The sequence below is a fragment of the Zonotrichia leucophrys genome, chromosome 14 (genome assembly GCF_028769735.1).
Source record: "Zonotrichia leucophrys gambelii isolate GWCS_2022_RI chromosome 14, RI_Zleu_2.0, whole genome shotgun sequence".
Classification (NCBI taxonomy): Eukaryota; Metazoa; Chordata; class Aves; order Passeriformes; family Passerellidae; genus Zonotrichia; species Zonotrichia leucophrys.
The window spans coordinates 11,422,562-11,444,842 of NC_088184.1; the positions used below are offsets into that span (position 1 = coordinate 11,422,562).

At 53.6% G+C, this 22,281-nt stretch overlaps 1 protein-coding gene across 4 annotated transcripts in view; it reads left to right on the forward strand.

Moving 5' to 3' along the window:
- The first annotated feature begins 4,756 nt into the window (after nt 1-4,756).
- ELFN1 (extracellular leucine rich repeat and fibronectin type III domain containing 1) overlaps nt 4,757-22,281 on the forward strand; it is a 102,874-nt gene continuing 85,349 nt past the window's right edge. For 2 of the 4 annotated variants that reach the window (XM_064726028.1, XM_064726031.1), the window contains exon 1: nt 7,693-7,870. The gene's annotated coding sequence lies outside the window, so the exon portion shown is untranslated. Of the gene's footprint in view, nt 4,932-7,692; nt 7,871-17,192; nt 17,270-22,281 lie in introns of those variants that run through there. The other 2 variants (XM_064726029.1, XM_064726030.1) reach the window with 2 other exon arrangements.

Genomic DNA, 22,281 nt, shown 5'->3' on the forward strand with positions numbered 1-22,281 from the left:
AAGGTTTGGTGACAGATTCCTTGCTTTGAAAGCATGCACAAGCTGAGAGTTATTCTCCAAAAAGCCTTCTGAATAGCACCTAACAAGTGCACTGGAGAATTCCTCATTTCCTTCATGGACAATGTATGTGAGATAGAGAAAAAAAAAACAAACAAAGAAAAAGACAAATATCTTGAAAGAATTTGCTCATTTTGAATTATTTACTCTGTCTACTTTCTTGGAGTCCCCAAGAGGAAGGTGCTGTGCAATCTGCATTACAATAGCATGTCAAGGTATCCAGAAGGTCCAAAAGAAACCATCAACAGTGGGATGAGTCCCCTGGGGCCTTGGTGAAGGACATCCAGCCATGCTGCACTGAACCCAGATCTGCAGATGTAGGCTCCACAGGGATGCAAGCACAGCAGGGAGGCAGTGATCAGCATCAACGAGGACCAAATGAAACCCATTTTCAGAGCCAGTGGTCAATACAAGCAGCACACAGGATAGGGAAGTGTCTCTGCTTTGGGAGGTGGGTGAGCAGGAATGTCTACATGGGAACTGCACCATCCTCATGGACATCTCAGCTGCCAGGACCAGCAAGTAAAGGTAAAACCAGAGACCAAGCCAGTCCTGGATGTCCCCACCAGCTGCAGGTGCTGAGCAGAGCAGCTCAGGATGCACAATCACTCTGCACCTGGGCTGTGGGCTGGCAGGAGTCCCCTGCTCCCACTGCTGTCACCTCTCGCTGACTTTCATGGGCTTCTTGGGAGTTTCAAAGTCAAAACTGAAAGAGAAGCTCAGAACAAATGGGGACCTATAAAAACACATCCAAGCTGCCAAGTCTACAGCAGATGTGATTTGCAATGGATGAGGTATTAATGCCCTGAAAAATTGGAGTAATGATGTGCAGTAATATTTGTCATCACCAAGGCTGAGTATGTTAAACAAAAATGTTTTGAAATGCAGCTTCTGCCTGGGCCTGGTAACTTTCCCAGATGTAAATATTGCAGTTGTTTTCCAAACATTCTCTAAATACCATAAGGCCTTAGTCCACTAACAGCACTAACAGCCCATAAAATGTCATTTTTTGTTTTCTAATTAATCTGATGATTTTTAGATAGGATTTGACAACAGCAGTGAAAAAGCATTTCAGGCTGAAAAAAAAAATTATCCCTTGGATGTCAAGTAACCCACAGCCAAGCTGGTGCATCCTTGGGTACTGCAGAGCAGCATCCCTTCATCCTACTGGATGGTGACTCATGGTTGGGCACATCTACTCACCCTCCAAGCCAGGGGACAGCAGCCAGTCTTGTGGGGATGCAAAGGGGGAGATCACACCCTTCCTGCAAGGATCATCCTCCCTTTTTTTGATAAGAGCTCCCCATTGAGGGGAATATGTGTGTGCATATTTCAGATGCCCTCAGAAGAGAGGGGAGCTGGAAGCAGAGCCCTCGTGCTGTCCCAGGTGGAGCAGGGCTGGTTGGATTTTCACCCTCTGTGTCAGGTGGGTCATTGTTGTTAAAGGTCTCACTGTGGAGCTTCAGGTGCTTGGGGTTTTTAAGCCAGTTGAAACCACAGCTTTTGGGGGGAGATGAACAGTATAACCAAGCAAGGTACACCAGACCTCCATCCCTTGGGGTCCTGTGGAGATGTGGTGAGGACTTGTGACTGTCCCCCAGGCTCTGCACAGAGGCAGTCCCACAGCTGTCACATCTCCACCTTTCCCTCCAAACCCCCCTGTTTTGGTGAGCCCTTCCCTCTCTGCAGGGACACCAGGCTGTCACACTCACTGTGACACGAGGAGAATCCAGAGTCAAGCCCTGCTGCTGTGGGCACTGCAGGGGAACAACTCAGTCCCTGCCCTGAGCAAGGACAGAGGAGACATCACCTACCCAAAGTCACACTTTGTTTCCTTATCTTACTCAACACCTCCCCGTTCTGCATGGGCAAATGGAGCAGTGCCCAGCCAACACTCTGTCCCTTGGCCAGAATTTCTTTCCAGGTGATTCTCAAAAAGGCAGCAGAGGAGCTCTCATTCCCATTCCCCCTCCACACCATCGTGGGAAGCAGCCAGTGTTTCATTAACCACCTCTCTCTCCTTGTTAAAATGGGTTGGGGCTGCCTGAGCCTGCTGTGTCAGACACCTTCTGCTGGTGGAGGGGAAGGGCTCACAGGAGCTCTCCTGACCCCAGACACCTTTCTCACAGCCCTCCTCCTGCCATCCCTCATAAATAGATCAGTCATCCCAGCATGGCTACGTCTTCTTTTACTCCTTCCTGTCTTTAATAATATTATCAATGTCTGGTTTAGATTTTTACTAAATATAGGGGCCAGAGTCTGGACTGGCGTCACTTCCTCCCAGAAGAACTGGAACAGCTTGCTCAGAAGTACTTACTCCTTTTATTAATTTATCTTGGTTTGTGAAGTTGTTTGATTGCACCAAGTCTTTCCACCCCCCATTGACCTGGCAGCTGGAAGAAATGATGCTGCTTAAAAAGCCTGTCCTTGATCCATGGGTGAGGCTTGAGGTTTTGGGGCTGCCTCTCCCAAAGCAACCCTGAGGAGCAGGGACAAAGGCAGGAAATTTGCAAAGAGCCTTTGGCAAATCTTCCCTCAGTGCTGATCTCCATGGGTGAAGATCTTTAATGGGGTGCCAGTGGTATCCGTGTCCCCTCTGGGCCATTCTTCTTCCAGCTGCAGCTCCAGGGCTGGCATGAGCCCTCAGTGTTTGTGGCTGGCCCAGGGTTTGTGTGGCACAGATGTGGGGGCTGAACCCCAGAGCACCCTGCTCCTGGCAGAATCTGTTCCCTGGCCAGGAAATCTAGTTTGTTCCTTCTCCAGCAAAGGCAGAGGAGGGATGGCACCTCTTCTCTGTCATCTCCCCAGGAGGACATTTGACCCCAGAGCCACCCTTATGGTGGCCCCTATTTCATGTCATTGCCTGGGCATTTATGAGTCCAAAGCAATTTCAGTGGGAATTCCTTGCCTTTAGGGCATTCCATGGGGTGTGGGGGAACGGGATATGCCTGATCCAGGGAGGAAGGGGTTTTCCATGCTTCAAGGGCATGAGCACAGGTGGTGATGGCAAAATGGAATGGGAGAACCTCAAATCAACCTACTCACCCAGAGAGCAAGCCCGTGGGGACTGGGTCACAGCTGTGCCAGAGAGGATGCTGGATGCATTCTCCATGCCTGTCCTCTCCATTGTGCAGGGTATCTCCTGCACTCCCATGGGCACTTCCCTGGGCTGTGTGTCTAATGCAGCTGAGTGCTGTGCCAGGTTGCCAGCTGCCATTTGGAGAGGGGCCATTGCTTGCCTGTTCCCAGGCTCTCTCCCAGATCTATTACTCCACGCTTCAGGTTTTTTGGCTGTGGTGGTGTTGGTGTTGTTGCTATTATATTGAAAGGAGTAAAATTTCTCTCCTGCACCCATCCTTTTCTCTCTCCTCTTCCACCTCCTTTCAGGGCTGCAAAAGGAAATCACTGGCTAGGAGGTGGTTTTGGAGATGGTTTGAGACATCTCAAACAATCACAAAAAATGCACGAGCCAGTCCTTACCTCAAATGACAGCGCCTGGGGAGAGAGAAGAGCGCTTCTGTTCCAAGGGCCAGCTCAGTGCCAGCCACACTTTAATCATCCTGATTAAAGGTGCGTTGTGTTGCTAAAACAGCATAAAAATCCTGCCCAAAATGGGGAGGAAGAATGGCAGTCTGTGGGACAGGGGAAGGGAGGTCTGAGGCAGGAGAATGCCTGGGAAGGGCTGAGCACAGGGGCTGGGGACCCCGGGGAGCTGTGGACAGGGGTCATGGTCCAGCCCCATCAGTGTCAGGGCTAGTCCCGGTCCCTGTGCTCCCTGCATCACCTGGAGCTGCCCAGATTTGGCCCAAGGAGGTTCATATTTGGTGTGAGGGGTGGGGTGGATGTCATGCACTCATGGGGACACAGAGAGATGTTCACATAGAGACACAGACCCGTGTGTGTAAATACAGACACACAGACACAGACACACAGACACAGCCCGGACCTGCACCCTCCCACTGCACAGGTACACCCCAACACACAGACACACACCCCAACACAGGGACACACACCCCAACACACAGATACACCCCAGCACACAGACATACACACACCCAACACGATCACCCCCGCACCCCCTCAGGGTGTCACCACTCACACACACACACAAAGGCAGATGTCCCCGACTCGGACACTCACACCCTCACAGCCCTGCACACTCACAGCCCCGCTCTCACAAGGTGTCACTCGCACAGGCAGTGTCGCACACATGCGAGTGACACAAATACTGTGTCGTGTACACACGGTGCCGCGCAGTGTCACACACCCCGTGTCACAGTGTCACACACCCCGTGTCACACTCGCAGTGTCACCCACAGCCCCCGGTGCCAGCCCGACTCTGCCGGCCGAGCCGTTTATGGCTCCGGGCCGTCACCGAGCCCCGGAGAGTTCTCCCGAACCGAACCGTGCCGTGCCGAGCCGGAACCGAGCCGAGCCGGCCGTGCTGAGCCGTACCGGACCGTGCTAGGCCGTACCGAGCCGAACCGTGCCGTGCCCCACCGCACCCCTGCCCCCGGCCCGCAGCGAGCCGAGCCGCGCCGTGCCCATCCCGTCCCATGCGAGCCGCGTCGAGCCGAGCCGTGCCGAGCCGTGCCGGCGGAGCCCTCCGGGCCTGGCAGCGCTGCCCGGCGCCGCCTGCACGGGCAGGGCTCTTCGCCTGACGCAGTGAGGAGCTGCAGCCCTTCTCTTCTCGGAGGCCGGGCTCCAGCGCTGGGATTTGCTCGGCTCCGGCTGCGTTTCCCTGCCCGCCTCCTGCCCCCGGCCCGCCCGCTCGGAAGGGCGCGGGGAGCCGCAGCCGCGGGTGCGTCCGCCGCCCATCACCGCGCTTCGGGGCTGGGCGCGCCGCCGAGCGCCGGGAGCCGCCTCCGGAGCAGGTAAACGCGCCCGCGTCCCCCGCCGCAGCCCGGCCGGGCCCCCCGCGCCGCCCCCGAGCCCGAGCGGAGCCCCCCGCCCCGCTCCGTTCCGGCCCCGCGCCCGCTGCCGCCCCGCCGCGGCGCCCCGCGCCGCCCGCAGCCCCGCGCAGCCCCCGCTGGCCGTTCCGTGTCGCCAAACTTTTAGCGGCTGCAGCCCAGGCTGGGGCTCCGGAGGGAGGGGAGCGCGGGGCCGGCGGCGGGGGGAGCGGGGCGCCCTCCCCTCCGCGGGCGGGGAGTCCCCGGTTCGGCCGGGGCTGCCCCGCTGTGCTCATCCCCGGGGCGAGCGGGAGATCGGGAGCGGAGCCGCTCCGGGACCACGGAGCCGGGAACCCCTGCGGCCGCTCGGGCCGTGCTCCCTCCCCCGCCCAGGGGGGATCCCCACTTCGGGGTCTCCCTCCGAGCCGGGGCATCCCCCGGGGCAGCCCCTGCAACTGTTGCCTGCGGGAAGCTCCGGTGCTCCGGGGGCAGAGCCGGTGCCGCGGGCAGCAGCATCGCCGCGGGCAGCAGCATCGCCTCGGGGGCAGGGGTCTTCCGCCCGGGTCGCCACAGCGCCGCACGGAGCGCTCGGACAGGGGTGACCGTCCCCTCACCCCAAATAACCCTGGAGGCTGCGAACCTTGCGGTGGGAGCTGTGGCAGAGCCGCTCCCCGGCTTCGCTCCCCCCGCCCCCCCAATCCCTTCTGCATTCCCACGCCGGCAGTTGGGACCTGCCTCCCCCCACACGCGCTCCCTCGGCGGCTATTTCTGTCCTCCTCGCCGAACGCGCCGCACATCGAGCTTTAATTAAAGAAAATTAGTGGAGGAGGGCGAGGGGGGGTGTCCGTGCTCCGGAGAGGGGGACGGTCCCCGGGACCTCTTCGGGTGCGACTGCTGATGGTCGGGGGAGGTGGGGGGCATGTGCCCGCCTGAGAGTTTGAGCCGCTTTCGCATGGTTGGTTGTTGTATTGGTTTTTTTTTTTAGAAAAGGGTGGCGGTGGAGTGGAGGTGTGTGTGTGTGTATGGGGGGGTGGTACGGACACACGACGACGCGGGAACGCGGTCCTTCCCGGAGGGTGTGTTGCAGTTTTAATTATAATGACAGATGTTGCCGTAAAGTTCCGTCTCGGTTCCTGAACACAAGCAGAGCGCGAAGCACCGGCAAACTCGCCCGTCGGAACGGGCACTCGCCCGTCGGCGCAGCGGAGTTGCCAAAGAATTTTTTGGTTGTGTTTTAAACGAGGCTGGGCCGGGTCTGGGGGTGCTCGGGGCGGCGGCGGGGCGGTGCGTGGAACCCGGGGGTGCCGGGGGGATGCGGGCAGCCTCCGCTCCCTGCGTAGGATCCCTCCAACAGCCCAAACCCCGGCGGTCCCCAGTTCTCATCCCGCTCCATGTGGAGCGTGGCTGCTCGTCCCGTGCGCGGCCGGACCCTCCGGTGCCGGGGAGATGCCGAGTGTCGCCCCGCAGTTCTTTCCTCCTCCAGCTCTCCCTGGACAGAATTCCCCGCACCTCCGCTCATCCCTGCCTTTCCGGCTCGGGACCTGCGGTGCTGCCCACGTCCAGGCTGTGATTTGCAGCCCCGGGAAAGCCCCGCGGAGGGAGGGAGGGGACGGGGGGGACTGGCATCACCGGGCTCCCCCGGGGCAGAGCCGCCGCTCCCGCCTCCCCGGCCGGGGACTCGCCTCCTTCCTCCCGTCAGCTTCGCGCGTTCCGCCGCCGCTTCGCGCTGGATTAAATATTTAGAAGTTTGCAGCGGTGAATAAAGCGATCGTTAATAGAAATTGATGGCACCGATGCAAAGGGGGTGGCACCGGCGGCGGGAGCGGCGCGGCTCAACGGGAGCGGGCGGGGCGCTCCTGGGAAGGTTTTTAAGGGGTTTCACCCCAAGTTAAGGGTTTATCGCTCCGATGCTGTGGCAGCGCCAAAACCCGGGAGCTGCTCTTCACATTTCCGACGATGTCATTAAAAAGCATGTTTTTTCCGCCCTGCCTGCCTGGAAAGAATAACCCTCTGCTTTCGCAGAGACGAGGCAGCCCGCTCGAATTTAGCACCTAAAATCCCCCGTCAGCACCTCCCGCCGTGCTGCCTGACACCAAGCAGGGCTCACACTCCTCCAGACCCTCCGGGTTTGCCATGGCAGCGGGGATGCTGCTGGTAGGGACCGGGAGCTGTCCCCAGCCCCCCGAAGTGCAGCGCTGTGCAGTGGAGGGACCAGGCGGCCTCAGCAGGGAGGGGTGGGAAGGACCCGGGGCTGGCGGGTGCCCGGTGAGCCCTGGCCCCGCACACCCCGCTCCGAGCTGGGGCAGCGCTCCGGGCAGCGGCGGGGATGGGGCAGCGCTCGGGCAGCGGGATGCGGACCTGGCGCGGGTGCGGAGGCAGCGGGAGAGGGGAAGGAAAGACGAGCTGGAATACCATGGAGGGGCGAGCAAAGAGGGAAAGAAAGGGCGAGGGTTGCCCGGGGAGCGGGCAGGAGTGCGGGCCCTCTCCGCAGAGCCGCTGTTCAGTGGGAGCCAGCGGCGATGGGCAGCGGCTCGCCATGGGGATGGGCAGGGCGGAAAGCCGTGGGGCCGAGCTGCTCCGGGTGCCAGAGACAGTGTGTATCCAGCAGGGCGGGTCGGTGCCGTGCCCACGCCCGCCCACGCCCCTCGCCCAGGCCCGGTGCTGCCCACGCGTGTCCCAGCCCGGCCGCCGCTCCGGGCCGGGGCAGCGCCGCTCTGTGACAACAGAAAGTGGCTGGAAAGGGGCGAGGCGTCACACGGTCTGCCTCCGGGAGGCAGGGAAAGGCTGAGGGACCGATGGGAAGGCATGAATGAATGAATCTCCATAAAGAGCCCCAAGCAGCAGGGAGAGGGAGAGAGGAGGAGGAAGGAGAGGAGGAGGAAGAGCCTGAGCAGGGCAGCCAGCAGCAGACGTGACGCCGGCAGGTAAGGGGGTGCCGGTGCAGCACCGCCGTGCCCGGGATGGCAGATTGGGGGTCACAGCCAAAGGGGGAACAGGAGCTGCCGGGATCCTGCATGGGTTTGGGTATTATTTTTTTTTTAGGAAGCATGTTTTCCTCCTGACTCCTTGCAAAATGTGGAGTCTCTAAACTTCCTAGGACTCCTTTCCTCCCCCGGTACCGCCGCCCCGAGCCCGCCGGCTGTGGAGGGCTCCGGGCAGGGCAGCTCCGCACCGGGGCAGCCCCGAGCAGGGCCAGCCTGCCCGGTGCCAACGCCACTCGGCCGGGCGTCTGGAGTTACCTTGCCGGGGATGTGCAGCTTCTGCCGTGGCCCCTTTGCTTTGGGGCTCAGCGGGGAGCTCCTCTCCCCCCGGTCTCCATCCCCCTTCGGCGCTCCGTCCCTGCCGCGGTTACATAAGGCAGAGGAGCCGGGAGCCAGCGCTGCCGCGGGCCGGATCACCGGGATCGCACCCAGGGATGCCCAGAGCCGAGCTCAGCCTTGCCCGGCTGCTCTCCATCCTCGCTCGCCCCTGCTCCGCAGCCCGCGCTGAGCCACCCGCTGCCTGTCCCTGCTCGCTGTAAGGCACAGGTATCCCTACCCACAGAGACACCCTGCTCTGCCCTGCCCTGCCCTGCCCTGCCCTTGGCGCTCCCGCAGAGCTGCCCCGCACTAACGCCGCTGGAATGCCCGGCCCGGAGAGCAGCCTTGCTCCCGCAGACGGGCCCACGCCAGGGCGATGCACTCTGGAAGTGTTTGCACACAAACACAGCGCTGCAGGCAGCACCCCGGGCGAGCTCCCGCACACACGTGGGCCGGTGCTCAACCGGGGCCGGTGATGCTCGCCCGGGGTTGGTGATGCTCAGCCGGCGCTGGTGATGCCCGCCCGGGGCCGGTGCTCACCCGGAGCTGGTGTTGCTCGCCAGGGGCGGCTCAGGGCTGGTGGGTGCTCTCATCGTGCCGGTTCCCAGCCCGGGAAGGCGCTGGGAGCTCTGCCGGGAGCACTGCAGGCCTGGCAGGGCAGCCCTGGCTGGCTGCGGTGGGCAGCTCTGCTCTGCGGCTGCCCGCAGCCTCCCCCTGCCTGACCGAGGTGCTCTGAGCTGGGATCAATAATGCCTTTCTGATTGGCTTCGGTTCCCCATTCAAAGTCACTGCATTAGGGCTTGATTTTTCTCCCCTTTGACTCCTGGCCAGATTAGATTGTGAATTTGGCTGATTTCAAGCTGCTGGGGGAGGGAAGAATCATACAGCGAGCGAGAGAGAGCTGAAATATCCTACAGGATCCCCTGGAGGGGAGAGAAATCAGGTCTAGATAAGAGCTTGTTCTCCCTGTCTGGCTAATGCTTCCCTGTTTGATGATCAGAAAACACAAGATCTAACCTCTCACCAGGATGCATAGCTGTGAAAGGTCAGGCTTTTGGCTTGTTCTAGGTGCAAGGTTTGTTACTGTGAGCTGTGGATTGTGCATTCCAGTTCTCCTGTCTGTGCCAGACACAGGAGTGCACGATGCATGCAAACAGAAGGACGTGGTCAGTGCTTGTGAGAGTTAGGAGCTGAGCTCTGGGTGTAGAGCTGAGGTTGGAGGAACTGTGATGGGAACAGGACACGAGGTCCATGCCCTGGAGAGCCCAGAGCTGTCCCATCTGTTTGTCAAGTCTCAGCCCCATCCTTGGCAAGTTTTTTCCAATACTTATTTCTCCATGTATGTGCTGGGGATAAGTGAGTGGATTGTGTCAGTGAAGCCCTGCATTCCAGAGGGACACAGAAAGCAGCACCCAGCCGTGCTGGTTGGGATGCTCATCTCTGCTGGCTGCTCCAGGACAAGGATTTCATGCTGAAAAAGCCCCAGCAGCACAGCATCACCTGCAGCATCCCAGCTGCCAGCTCTTGCTGTGAATTGGTGTTAGCTCCAGGTAAAGCAAAAGCCTGGCATTATGTGGTTTTTCAGCAAAGGGCACTGGGAAGTCTGGTGGAGCAGAGGCACTTGTGAAGGAGCTGTTCTGGGCAGTGAGGAGCCTCAGGAGGAGAGGATGTGGGGCTGGGGGCTTGCTGCGGGTCAGCTGTGCTGTTCTGGCAGTGGGGAGGCTTCTGTGCAGTCACCAACAAGGCTGTGAGTGCAGGGCTGAGGAGATGGGAAGCTGCTGTGGAGACTCTAAAGGAGGTATGAGCAAGGAGCACAGCCCTGAGCAGTGCTTGGCATGATTTTGTGCAGCTGCTGGATTTTCTTGGTGCTGCAAACCCAGGGCTTGGGAGGGTTGGAGTGAGCCCGATGTCAGGACAGCCTTGGGGTGGAGTATCTGGTGTGTGGAGATGAAAATCTGATGGCCAGCAGTGAACTGGGCCCAGAGGAGGGTGATGAGGAGGAGAGGAGCTGTGTGGAGCTGGATGGGACAGCTATGGAGTCATACACTGCCCAAACTCTGGGTGAGGAGGGAGGCAGAGCTGTGAAAGCAGCAGGTCTGTGAGGACCTTGGGGTGAAGGGACTGGAGACCCTGAGCCTTGGCCCAGGGTGCAGAGCAGTGCCAGGGGCTCAGTGGGGAAAAAGAGGACAAAGAGCATGAAATTATTTGTGTGGTGTTATTTGGCTGCTGGAGTGGGGAGTGTGTGCATCCAGCACAAGGGTAATTACATCTCTATAACAGGAGCAAACAATAATCAATATCAAAGAAAGGAGTTGGGGGAGTTAGCTCCAGGTGAGGGGGACCTGGAGCCTCCATGCACCGTGAGGAGCTGGGGCAGGAGGGTCTGGGGGAGGTGGCACGGAGGGTGCAGGGGGTTTATGAAGCTGGGGAGGTGGAGATGGAACTTGGTGTGGTTATGGCAGGAGCCTGTGAGAAAGCTGCATGTTTAAAAAACCACCTCAATAACCAAACCCAAAATGCCTGTCAGTTAGGGCAGGCTCAAATCTGTTGTTTGGGCTTGGCCTGGGCACTACCTGGTCTGGTCCCTTGTGCAATGTGAGGCTCAAGGCACAGTTGAAGATGGCCCAGTGGCTGTAGAACCAGTGCTCATGAGGAAAGCCCTCAGCTGATGGGGGTGTGGACAGCTCCCTCAGGGAGCAGAGCATCCCACAGCTGTGTCCTGAGAGCTCCTTGTTCTCTCTGGGCACTGATGAGGGAGAAATGGGGTCCCAGGGCTGTGACGTCTACTCCTGCTGAGTGGGTCCTGCCCCTCTTGGGGACCAAAACATCAGGGGTTTGTTCTAATACACACATTTGATGTGTTCAGGGCTCCCAGAAAAGCCAAATGACCACAACTCTGCTGGCTTCCCCTACCCCTCTCTCCTCTGTGCTTAGAGGGAGTCAGTGGGAAAATCTCCAAGATCTGAGGATTTTTTTTTCCTATTCCAGCATTTCTTCATGAGCTAGACAAGGGCAATCTCTGAACTCATTCGTATTTTTAAATCTGCAGGAATAAGTGTATGGAAATGTATGTGTTTTACTGTATCAGCTGCTATCAGCTTTTAACTTTATTACAGTAAGTGCAGAGTTTTCATGGGCCAAACTCATTCATTGGATTTAATGGAGTTAAACTGCAGGCAGATTTGGCTACTTGTTTGTGTATATCTTTGTAAAATGGACAGGCAGAGATCATAAAATTTTATACTCTCCGTGGCATCTTATAGGGAAAAGTCTTCCAATATGTTTTATAAACAGCATGCATATTTTGCTACAGTGTATGCTCATACCTAACGCAAGGCACTTTAGTGCTGCTTTTTTTTTTCCGTTTCCCAGAGCCATATGTACATCTGTGAACTTGGATTTGCCTGCATTATTTTTTCTTGCTCCTCTCTTTAAAAGAGTCTTTAGCAGTTTTAAACAATTTAACTGGATTTCTTTCTCTTTTTTTTTTGGTGTATTTGTATCTTTTCCTAGAAATGGTAATAAGAACTCTAACCCTTGCTCTGAAGGGCTCCAAATGAGGGGATAATAATGTTTGTAAAGCCTCTTGCTAAATACCCAAAGCTCTCCTAAACCATCCCAGCTGCAAATGCATGATCTCAGGGCATTTCACAGGTGCTGTGAGATATTTGAGGGGCTGACTTTCCCCCCCTTTTCCCTCAGATACTGTTTTGTTCTATTTTCACGATGTGATGATATTGGTTTCTTGACCTGTTCTGGACTGGGTTTAGATTCTGCATGTGCAGGGCCTTTCCCAGTGTAACATGGAGCAAACTGACACTTGAAGCAGTAGAAAAAATGTATTTCTAGGAGATGGATTTATTTTCTAATGAGGTATTTGATGTTTTTCCAGGCTCTAAACAAATTAGACCCAGATCTGTGGCTGCAGGGCATTGGGAGGGGAAGTGGTTGATGAGCTGAGCTAATTAATTGCACTTACTTATGACTTATCAAATGGTGATCACCACCCCATATGGAGCACTTGAGTGTGTGGAATTGAGGAGAGAGGATATTGATATGTGGGATAAATGTAAAGCAGTGGTCAATGGCAAGGACATAAATAAATCTGGGGATTCGGGTGACATTAAAATAAATTGTGGGTAGTGAGGTATGAGAGAGACTTAATGTCAAAGGAACCCTATAATGTATTTATATTCCCACTCAGGATTTGCTGGAGTTTCTAAATAATGCATTAATTCAATTACACATTCTTAATTAGTGTTTTCTCAAATTGGAGCAACATCATTAATTTACTGCGTCATATTTTTATTTTACTGGTGTGGTGAGTTTCATTTTCGACTCTTTCCCCTCTCTGGTTTGTGAGACTCGTAACACTCAGCTGTGATGCTCATGCCACAAGCTGCAGCTTCTTTGGGAATACCAGATTTCTGAATTATAATTTTTTAAAATATTTTTTTTTTACACTGACAGGCAGCACAGCACTGACCTGACCCCGTAATAGGAGGAAGAGGGAAAAAAAGAGCCTAGATCTGAAGCAGCTCCTTTTGAATGCTGAGCAGCATCTGCTCTCCATAGAGCAGGGCGATCTGCAGCATGCTGGGGCAGGATTACCCCCTTTGGGCTCCCCCAAATGGGATTATTTGATTTTTTTTCCCCTCTCTGGACACTCCTGGTACTTGCAGGGATGGGTGCTCCCTGTCCCTCTGGGGTGAGCGCGACACACAGGGCTGCTCCTCCCTGGCACTGTGTAGGGATGGGGGGCACGGGGAGCTGTGTGCCACTCTTGGGGGTTGTCTGCCATCCTGTGGGGCTTGTCTGCCTGCTTCTGCATGGGGAAGGTTGAGGGACAGCACTTTGCTGCTGTGCCCCTCGCTGCTCTGTCTGCAGGGAGGGTGTGCTCCCGAGAGCTGCTCTCGGGCGTTTGTTTTTGGCAGCTCCTGGAAAGCAGCGCTGGGTCAGTGGCACACGGGCAGCTGGGGGCTGGTGCCAGGGCTCTGGGCCTTGCCACAAGCCAGGCTTGGGGTCAACATTGTGAAACAAATGGGTTACCTGGTTTATTCGAGTTGTAGGATGGTAACTGATCAGGGAGACCAAGGCAAGCCAGGACTGCTCTCTCCAAGCGACGCCTTCCAGACCAACACTTGTCCAACTTTACACTCTGGGTTTTTATACCTGCCACCCCATTTCTTCCTTTTAATTTTTGTTCCTGGCTTTGCTCCTGTTCCCCACCCTCTGCCCACGCTGTGCTGTGGCTCGGAGGCGAGGGAGCAGCCTCCAAAGGCCCATTCATCACCGCCTGCTCGCCAGGCACCGGCAGCCGCCGCTCCATTGATTGACTGCGGCGCGCAGTGAATTTAAAATCATTACGCTCCTGAGACAGCTTTTAAATATGAGCAAAATCAAGTCTGTGAAGAAGCCCTTGTGGAAAGGGTGTCTCCAGCCAGGGAATTCCATGTGGCACCGAGTGCTGTTTGGATCCAGAGAAGATTCTGCTGCTCTGGACGTCACGGGTGTCCTTGTGTGAGCCCGGACCACTCCGTGCTGGTGTGATGAGAGTGGGCAGGCAGCTGCTGGTGGGGAATTAAGTAGAAATATTTCACTGTAGAAAACACTATTGTGTAAAGCCATCCATCTGCTGCCTGTCTCATGCTTTGCATGAATTAATGAGCTGATTGATTAGGAGAACCTTGCAGCAGCCGGGAGAGGGAAATGATTCCTGTTCTCATGTTACAGGTTGGGGGAGCTCAGAGGTGAACAGGTTAAGATTAAGGTTTCCAAGTTAGGTTGGGTTTTTTTGCTATTAGTGAAGGCTAGAGTTGAGACATTTGTCTATCTTGTTTTACTGATTGATCAGTCTGAGTTTTTGGATGTGTTTTGCCTTCAGGAGCCTTTGTGAGAGCTTGCTGTGGCTGCCACTCAGCCCCGGAGAGTCTCTCTCAGGATCTGCTCTTCCTGTTTGTGGCAAAACAGCAAAGTCTGCTGCAGCTCTTGGCTGTGGTGTTTGCAACCAACTGTCTCCTTTCTTTCTATTGAGAAAGATAAACTCACAATTTCTTACAGCACTGTCTGTTTAACACACTCTCCTCTTGCTCCACAGCCTTTACCAGTCACAGCTTTCTGTAAGCACCCCCCAGTTCCTCACAGTATCTCTCCTGGCCACCTGCAGCTGGCAGAGGCAGGTAACTGATGGCTGATGCATGGAGCATCCCTCTCCTCCATGCTACAATGAGTGCAGCTTTTCAGGAATGGAGCATTGAGCAAATGTCACTCCACAGCCCCAAAAATCTATCAAAGGAAATGACAGTGGCTGTAAGCATTAATCATCCCGTATCATCAAAATAAAGTTGTTGCAATGGAGAATTGTCAAAGGATAAATGTCTTAACTTCAGCTCAGTGCTGGTTCCTTTAATGCTGGTGGCTCACCAAGCAGGAGATGGTAGTTGTATGGCCCAGGGACTTTATTAATTAACCCTTCCCTCTCCAGAATAAACAATTGTTCAGTCTAGTTACCAGAAAAAGGCCTGGGACACTTGAGAAGTTGAAGTAGCTTCTTTTTATCAATGTGATGAGAAATTTGTGCCTGGCCTGGAGTAAAAGCAGGGGTGTGTGTAGCAGAACTGTAGGGGCACTTCCCACTCACCCTTCTGAGCTCTCACTGCCCCCCAAAAAAGGGGTAGGTTTGTTAAAGTAATGCAAAAAAGCAATGATTAAAAAAGGTATTAAACATCAGATTTGCAGTGTAAAAATACCTGTTTCTGCTTTACTCCTGCCAAAGCACAGGGCTGGAAAGCAAACCCTGTAACCCTGGTGGTGGTCTCACCTGCTCAGGGTGATGCAGGTACAAAGGCTGATGTGGGCAGACATCAGGAGTGTGGCAGACACAGCTCCCATCAGGAGCAGTGGGATGAGGGATGCACTGCTGGTGGATTGACTCCTGGGGGTGAGGGATGCACTGCAGCAATGTCACTTCCAGTGTTTTCCTAGGAAAAGGTGGTGCTGAACAATGAATTGCAAAGTCTGGTGTGCAGCCCAAGGGGGATGGAGAGCTGCAGGAAATCTCTTTGTGTTTAAAATCTGGGTGTTCAAGCCAGTCTCTTGTGTTTTCTGGCACCATTGAACTTCTGTGCTGCCTGGGTCTGAGCCTCTGTCCCCAGGGGCTGCAGGGACCTGGCCCAGGCTGTGCTTTGCCAGCTGTGCAGCAGAGCAGGGCACTGAGAGGGCAATGGAGAGCAGCTCTGCCTCTGCCCAGCTGTGCTGGAAATGAGGGGCGCACACACAGGGGGATGGGGATTCACACCTTGCTGAGCCCCTCTGGTGCTGTCCCCCCGTCCTGGCTCCTTTTTTACATTGCCCATGGAAATGCTGAAGCCTGGGCTCAGGAATAATGCAACTGCTTCTGGAGATCATCTACCACACAGGAGCAAGGGGAAAACTTCAATAAATCAACACATTTCACCCCTCTGTCCCAGTTCACAAAGGAGCAGAAATTGGGCTGTGGAGTTTGTGTAACTGCTTCATGTGTAAAGGAAAAAGGAGAAGTCTGTGGGATGAGATTCTTAAAGCTTCATTAGAAACCATATATTCATTTAGGTTGGAAAATAGCCTAAAAGACAAAGTCCAGCCATAATGCTCACAAGCAAAGTGAACATCATGGCCCCATCTAAGTTCAGAGAAGTTTGTCTCATTGTTTACTGTGTGGGTCAGTTTGTTAATCTTGAGCTTCACTGATGGACTTGGTGATCTTGGAGATATTTTCCAATGTAAATGATTCTGTGATTCTCCAACTATTTTGCAGAAAAGGCCTCTTCTACATTAAAATCCTTTCCAGTTGTGGACTAGCTTGTAGGTTCTCTAATACCACACTGGCTTTAAGAAAAAGCCCCAAACTTTCTGCATGGCTTTTCCCCCTCTCTGTCAATAAAGAATGGATGATTCATGTTATGATTTTTTTTTGTCCATTCCAGTCCCAGTCTTAACAAAACAGCCATAAAACAGCATGAGCTTGTATAGCCCTTAGGACAGCACACTTTCTTTTGCACTGGAACTCTAATTTGTGGGGGTAAACAGAATAACACACTTCATTTTAATGAGGCTGGCTTGGGAATTAGGTGTGTGTCACTTATTGATCTTGCTTTTTCTCCCCATTTATTTTGAAAAGCTGTTGTCTTTATTTTCAGCAGGTGAAATCTGAAGTGTTGTTGCAGATGCTGACTTATTCTGTGGTTTAGATTGCAAGCAGCTCCTCGGAGCCAGGGCCTGTGGGGTTCTGGAAGGCGCTGAGTTACAGGTAACCTGTCCTGCACACAGCTTGTAGAGAGCCAGGCATGGGGACCAAATGGGAAATGACCTCCTGAGCTGATCAGGTTGTCTGAGAGCCCCTTATCTCATCAGAATGATATCCAGAGGGCTGGCAGCTGCATTCAGTGGGTGAACCTGGAAGTGATAACATGCCCAGGGTTATCTGGGGTGCTTTGCTGGGTCCAGGTCCTCCAACACCTGCTTCTGCACTACCCACAAGACTTCCTCGCTTTCTTTGTCCTTAGTTTTGCAGCGCAAGGAAATTTTTGTTTAATTTTAAATGTTCTCCTAAATCTCGGTGACGGCGGATTGACGTAAGCGTGTGCTGGATCAGGGCCTGTTCTCTAATGCATATGGATGTGGACACAGCTGTAAGCCTTCTCCATCTCCTTCTGCAGGGAAGGGAGAGATCTTCCCTCCCTGCCCATGGGTGTGCCCCCTTGTAGGGAGATAGAATATAAGAAAATAAAGATGGTGTAGAAAGTAATCTTACCCCTAAGGAGATGCAGCTGAGCCAATTATGAAATATTAGGAGTAGGCCTGACTTTAACAGGCCACAGCTGTAAGCAATGAGAAGAAAAGTGCTATAAAAGAATGGGGTGGTTGGGTGAGAAGGGAACTGGAGTCAGTTGAAGAAGAGTCAGTGCTCTGAGGAGCTGTCCATGAGAAACACCAAGGAGCTATGAAACTTTTGTGATAAAGAGACAACAGCATGAAACCCCTGCAGTAAGATCATAACACCCTCTCTCCCCTTGCTCCAGGGGCAGCAGCTCTGGGTGCCCTGCCCTCCAAGGAGCACATGGGGGTGAATCCATGTGAGAACTGAATTCCCTGAATCCTCCATGTGAGAACATGGGGGTGAATTTGGGCAGAATGGCTGGTTGCTTGCTCAGCCATTGTCCATCAGGGTTCCTGGTGCAGCCTCCTGGGATGCATGGCTGCAGGGAGAAAGCCTCTGTGTTGTGGTTACCTCTCCCTTGCACCACACAAGCTGGGAAATTCCTCCAAGCCTGATGCTCTTGAAGGTTTTGGGTGCTATGTCAGCACATCAGCAGCAACATTGCATGTTGGCCCTGTCTTGTCTGACAGCTTGCCCAGGGTTTTGCTCCTGCTTTGTCACCAGCCGCCAAAATGTGGCTGCTGCCTTGGGGTGGGAGCACAAACAGGCTGGGTCAGATGGCAAGGCAGGTTGTGCTCATCCCAGCTGGTCAAACACAGACTGGAAAGCCCAGGCTCTGCTTCTCTTCATGTGTGACATCCCCTCAGTCACACCATGGCCCGTGTGTTTGCTCTAGAGAGCACAGGCTGCTTCCCCATCCCACTGCAATATCTGCAACATCCAAGGGGGCTCCATCCATTTACCAGCATGGATTGTGCCCAGGAAGCTCCTGAATCCATCTGGATGCAGCCTGATGAAACTGCAGGGAGAATATTAAAGGAAAAAAGGTGGAGAGAGAGAGAGCAAGTCAGCCCAAGTCTGTTTATGGCGATTCCATCTTATTTAAAAAGGATAGCAAAGTATAAACCATTTAAATATTTCATCTGCAAAAGAGCCCTGAATGAGTTTGTACCACATGTGCATGAGTGATGAATGAGTGGGGGTGGCACCAGCCCTGCTCAGGCCCATGTGCATGTGGGGGAAGTGGTGATGTTGTTTAGAGTTTTTTTTACTTCAAAAGAAAATTCTTATTTTATTCTTGGTGAAAGTTATCGCTGTCCTAACAGGTTGGGTCTATCTGGAGTCAAGAGCCTTATCCTGCTCCTTGGTGCTTTCTGCCTGCTGGGTGCCTGGAGGATGCTCAAAATAGCCCCAAATCAGAGCTCTGCCTGTCCAACCTTGTGGAGAGTCACGAGGTCACTGGTGTAACTGGGAGGAGAATTTGTCCTTCTGGCTTTAAAAATAGCTGTGTTTTCTTTAATGGCATTTTCCTTGGGGCAGCCAGGAGCTTGCAGGAGTGCACAGCCCAGTTGAGGTGCCAGGACACCCCAGCTAATCCCGTTTCTAAACCACATTTGTCTCTAAAAACGAACCAAACCAAGCTGGATTTCTTCTTCCTTCCAACATTTTTTCCTAGAGCCAGATTGATGATGTTTCCTCTGTGAAAAATGCTCTCTGGTATAACTAAATAGGATTGTGTAATCTCCAGCAGCTGAAGTGTTTAGTTAGGGTCCATGGGTGGGGTTTTTTTCATCCCAGCTGTGTCTGCCCTCACCCAAGTGTGGGGTTTCTAGTGATGAGTGATTTGGGGCTTATCTCTGGGAAGTGCTGTGAATGCCAGACCCGTGCTTACACCAGGAGAGAGAAATGCATGAATTTTTCCACATCAGTAGGAGCTGGAGATTTTGCTAAAGGTGTCTCCAGCTGCAAGGAGCGAGATAGGGCTCTGCTGGAGAGCTCTGGAGAGGCAGAACTGAGTAGGAAATTTAAATGTGGATTTAATGCCTCAGAAAGCCATCTGCAAGGGAAGGTGCAGGTGCTGCCTGGCTGCTGGCCATGCAACAGGTCACTGGGGCTGGCTGCTTGTGAGGCTGCTGAGGCACAGGTGAGGTGTTTAATCTGACTTGGGAGATGTTCATTAGGGAGCCCAAGGCCAGGGATGTCCCTGTGAGTGCTCTCCATGCACTGCTTGCATGGGGTCTGGCTGGATCAGCTGCTTGTGCCCCCATTTTTACATGAAAAAACTGCATTAAAGGTTGTCAGGACCTGGGATGCAGATGGACAGACTGACCACAGCCAGGGCAGGGTGGTTGGGATGCAGCTGCCTTCCAAACTCCAGCCTCTGCATGCTGAAGGAAAAGGAAAAGCAATGAGTACAGTTTGTTTGTTGCCCTGTTGGATGGTGAGGCAGTGGCTGAACCTCTCAGCTGACACTACACAGCATTTTTGTGGAGTTGCTGTGGTTAAACCCCAGCTCTGAATGGACACGGGGCTGGGAGCTGCACCTCCTCCTGCTGCTGCTCATTCCATTTTGGCACAGAGGCTGTGCTGGGTGTCCAGGGCAGGTCTGTGCAGGCAAACCCACATTGGGAGGGATGGGTGATGGATGTGGACACAGCTGAAAGCCTTTTCCATCTCCAGGTTTCTGCAGGGAAGGGAGAGAAAAGGGTGTGTCCCCTCTCCCCTTGCACCAGGGGCAGCAGCTGTGGGTGCCCTGGCCTCCAAGGGGCACATGGGGTGAATTTGGGCAGAATGGCTGCTTGCTTGGCTCAGTCATTGTCCACCAGGGCTCCTGGGGAGGGCTGTGTGTGTGTGTGCAGCCTCCAGGGAGGGAGCATCACCTCTGCCCTGCTCGGAGCCATCTGTGCTCACCCCACCACAGCAGGGTGGTGGTCAGGGTGCAGCACTGCCCTGTTTGGGGGTCCTGCAGCCCCCTGTGCCCCCAGCCTTGCCTTGCTGCTGCCCTGAGCATCACATCAGCCTTGCCCCTGGCCGTGCCCCCTCCTCACACCCACCCTGGGGTTTTGTTGCCCAGCACTGTAGCTGATGTCAATTTGTAAAACAATACTTCAGCATTGCCCAGTGAAAACACAGACAGCATTGTACAGCTGGGAGCAACATTGATTGAAGTGATATTTAATCCAAGGAAAATACATGATACATAGTCTAGGATTCCTCGCTTATCCATCATATAATGCAGTTCATGGGGATTAAATATCCCTCCTGTAAAGTTGGTTGAGATCAGTGTTGTTATTTGTTTTGCAAATGATCCTGACAGTGATGCTGAGAGCTATTGATTATCAATGGTTCTTTAAAAATTACTATTATACTGCAAATTACAAACCTTGGGGGTATCCAGTTATATGATAATGGAAAGGCATTGGTGTGTAATGACACATGCATCATAACAAATTTGCTCTGGCTATATAATGGAGATTGAAAGGGACATGATTTATGACCAACAGGATTAGCTGTTTGCCATGATACATCTGAGGTAAAATGACAACTGCCTAGTTGTTCATTGTGGCAAGAAGTTCTGATGATTAGAACACTTCAGAAATAAATGAAGGAAAACAAATAAAAGCAAAATCTCCTCTACCTTTAGATTTTAAGTATGTAAACTGCTCTTCTAATTAATAAATAGCAAAAATCCCTCCATCACTCTCCCAGGAGCATCCACAAAGCCCTGCACAGGTGCAAACCAAGGCTGCCAGTCCTGGTGAAGCTCCTGGGTTTGCCTGGAAAGCCTACAGAGCTTCTGGCCGTGGCTGTGATGGAAGGGCAAGCAAGATCCCTGAGTCTGCTGGGAATTTCAATGCATGTGTGCCCTTGAAGGCAGTGGAGGACACTCGTGTTGAGTTGTGTGCTCTCGTTCCTGATGATGAATGCCTGATAACACAACTGCTTGTCTTCCAGGCTCTCCTGGTGTTTCCCAGCTCCCTAGATGAGAATTGAATGCTTGATGTGTTTGAGTGCAGCCCGAGGGCTTCTCCAGCCTGTGGTGGCTTTATCAGTGTCACAGGAGCCTTTGGCAGAGCTGGGTGCTGTGACCTTGCCCTGCCACCCTGGGGTGGCACACAGGGCTGGCACACAGGGTTTGGCATTCAGGAAGGTGTGTGGTGTGAAGGTTAACTCCTGTGACCATCCTGTGCTCTGGGTGTGCTGCAAACACCAAATGCCAGCAATGCAAACAAACATTTTCCTCATCCCCCAGCTGAACCCACAGACAGCAGTGCCTGGGTCTGTGCTGCCGGGTTAACATGCTCAGCTGGGCATGCTGAAATGCATGTCCAGGAGCCAGTGCCAGCAGAAGCACCTGTAAAACAAAAGGGAAGGAAAAACAGTTTGCCTTCTTCACCAGCACCTTCTCAGCATCTTTTGTCATGGAATTGTGTGTTGCACTGAGGGTCACCAGGCTGCCAGTGTGGAGAAATACCCATGGGCAGGAGTCCTCCTCCACAGACACTGATTTACTCTTGCCCTGTGCTTTTTTATTCTTTGGTGCTGCAATAGTAGGGACACTTGCCCAGTAATTTCTTTAAAGAATTTTAGCACTTGATAACATGGCACTTCAGATGGGGGAAGAAAGAGGTGCATACTTATTTAGTATTATTCTGTACAACATCTGAAGGTCCAGCTCCAGCCTCCCATGAATCCCATTAGCTTACCTAGAACTGGGATGGAGGAAGTTTGAAATAATAAAAGGTAACTTCGAGCCCACGTGCACTGGTGGTTGGTGGGAGGGGAGTGCATCCCTGAGCACGAGCAGCACTGTGCTGTTACCTTTATCCAGAGGAATTATTCCCCCTGCCTGGAATGTAAGCAGTGTCCTGGGATGAGGCTGCCAGCCTTCCTCCCAGAGTGAGGAGGAGCAAGGGCTCTTTGAGACCACACCATAGGAGCAGTTTATGATATAAAAATCAATGCAGAGTAAAAATTCTCCTTGTGGAAGTGCTGGCCCTTGACTTGCAATGAAGCACCTGTGCTTTTTACTCAGCCTGAGTCCTGTACAGGTCACCATGAGCTGTGCCCTGTCCCATGCCTGTCCCTGTGTGTGCTGTGCTTAGGGGGGCAGCTGCAGAGAGGCTCTTTGTTACCAGGGGAGGGGCACCTGCAGAGGGGGATTTGTTTTTCCAATGAAAATGAAATCCTAGTGTTTTGTCAGTTCTTCATATATGAGAGTTTCTGCTTGTGGAAACAGAGAGCTTTCCAGAGGAGCTGCAGTTTCAAGATTGTGGAGGAAGGTGAACCAGGAGGGGAGGACTCTGGGACTGTGCAGCTCAGTTCCTTTTTTGAAGCA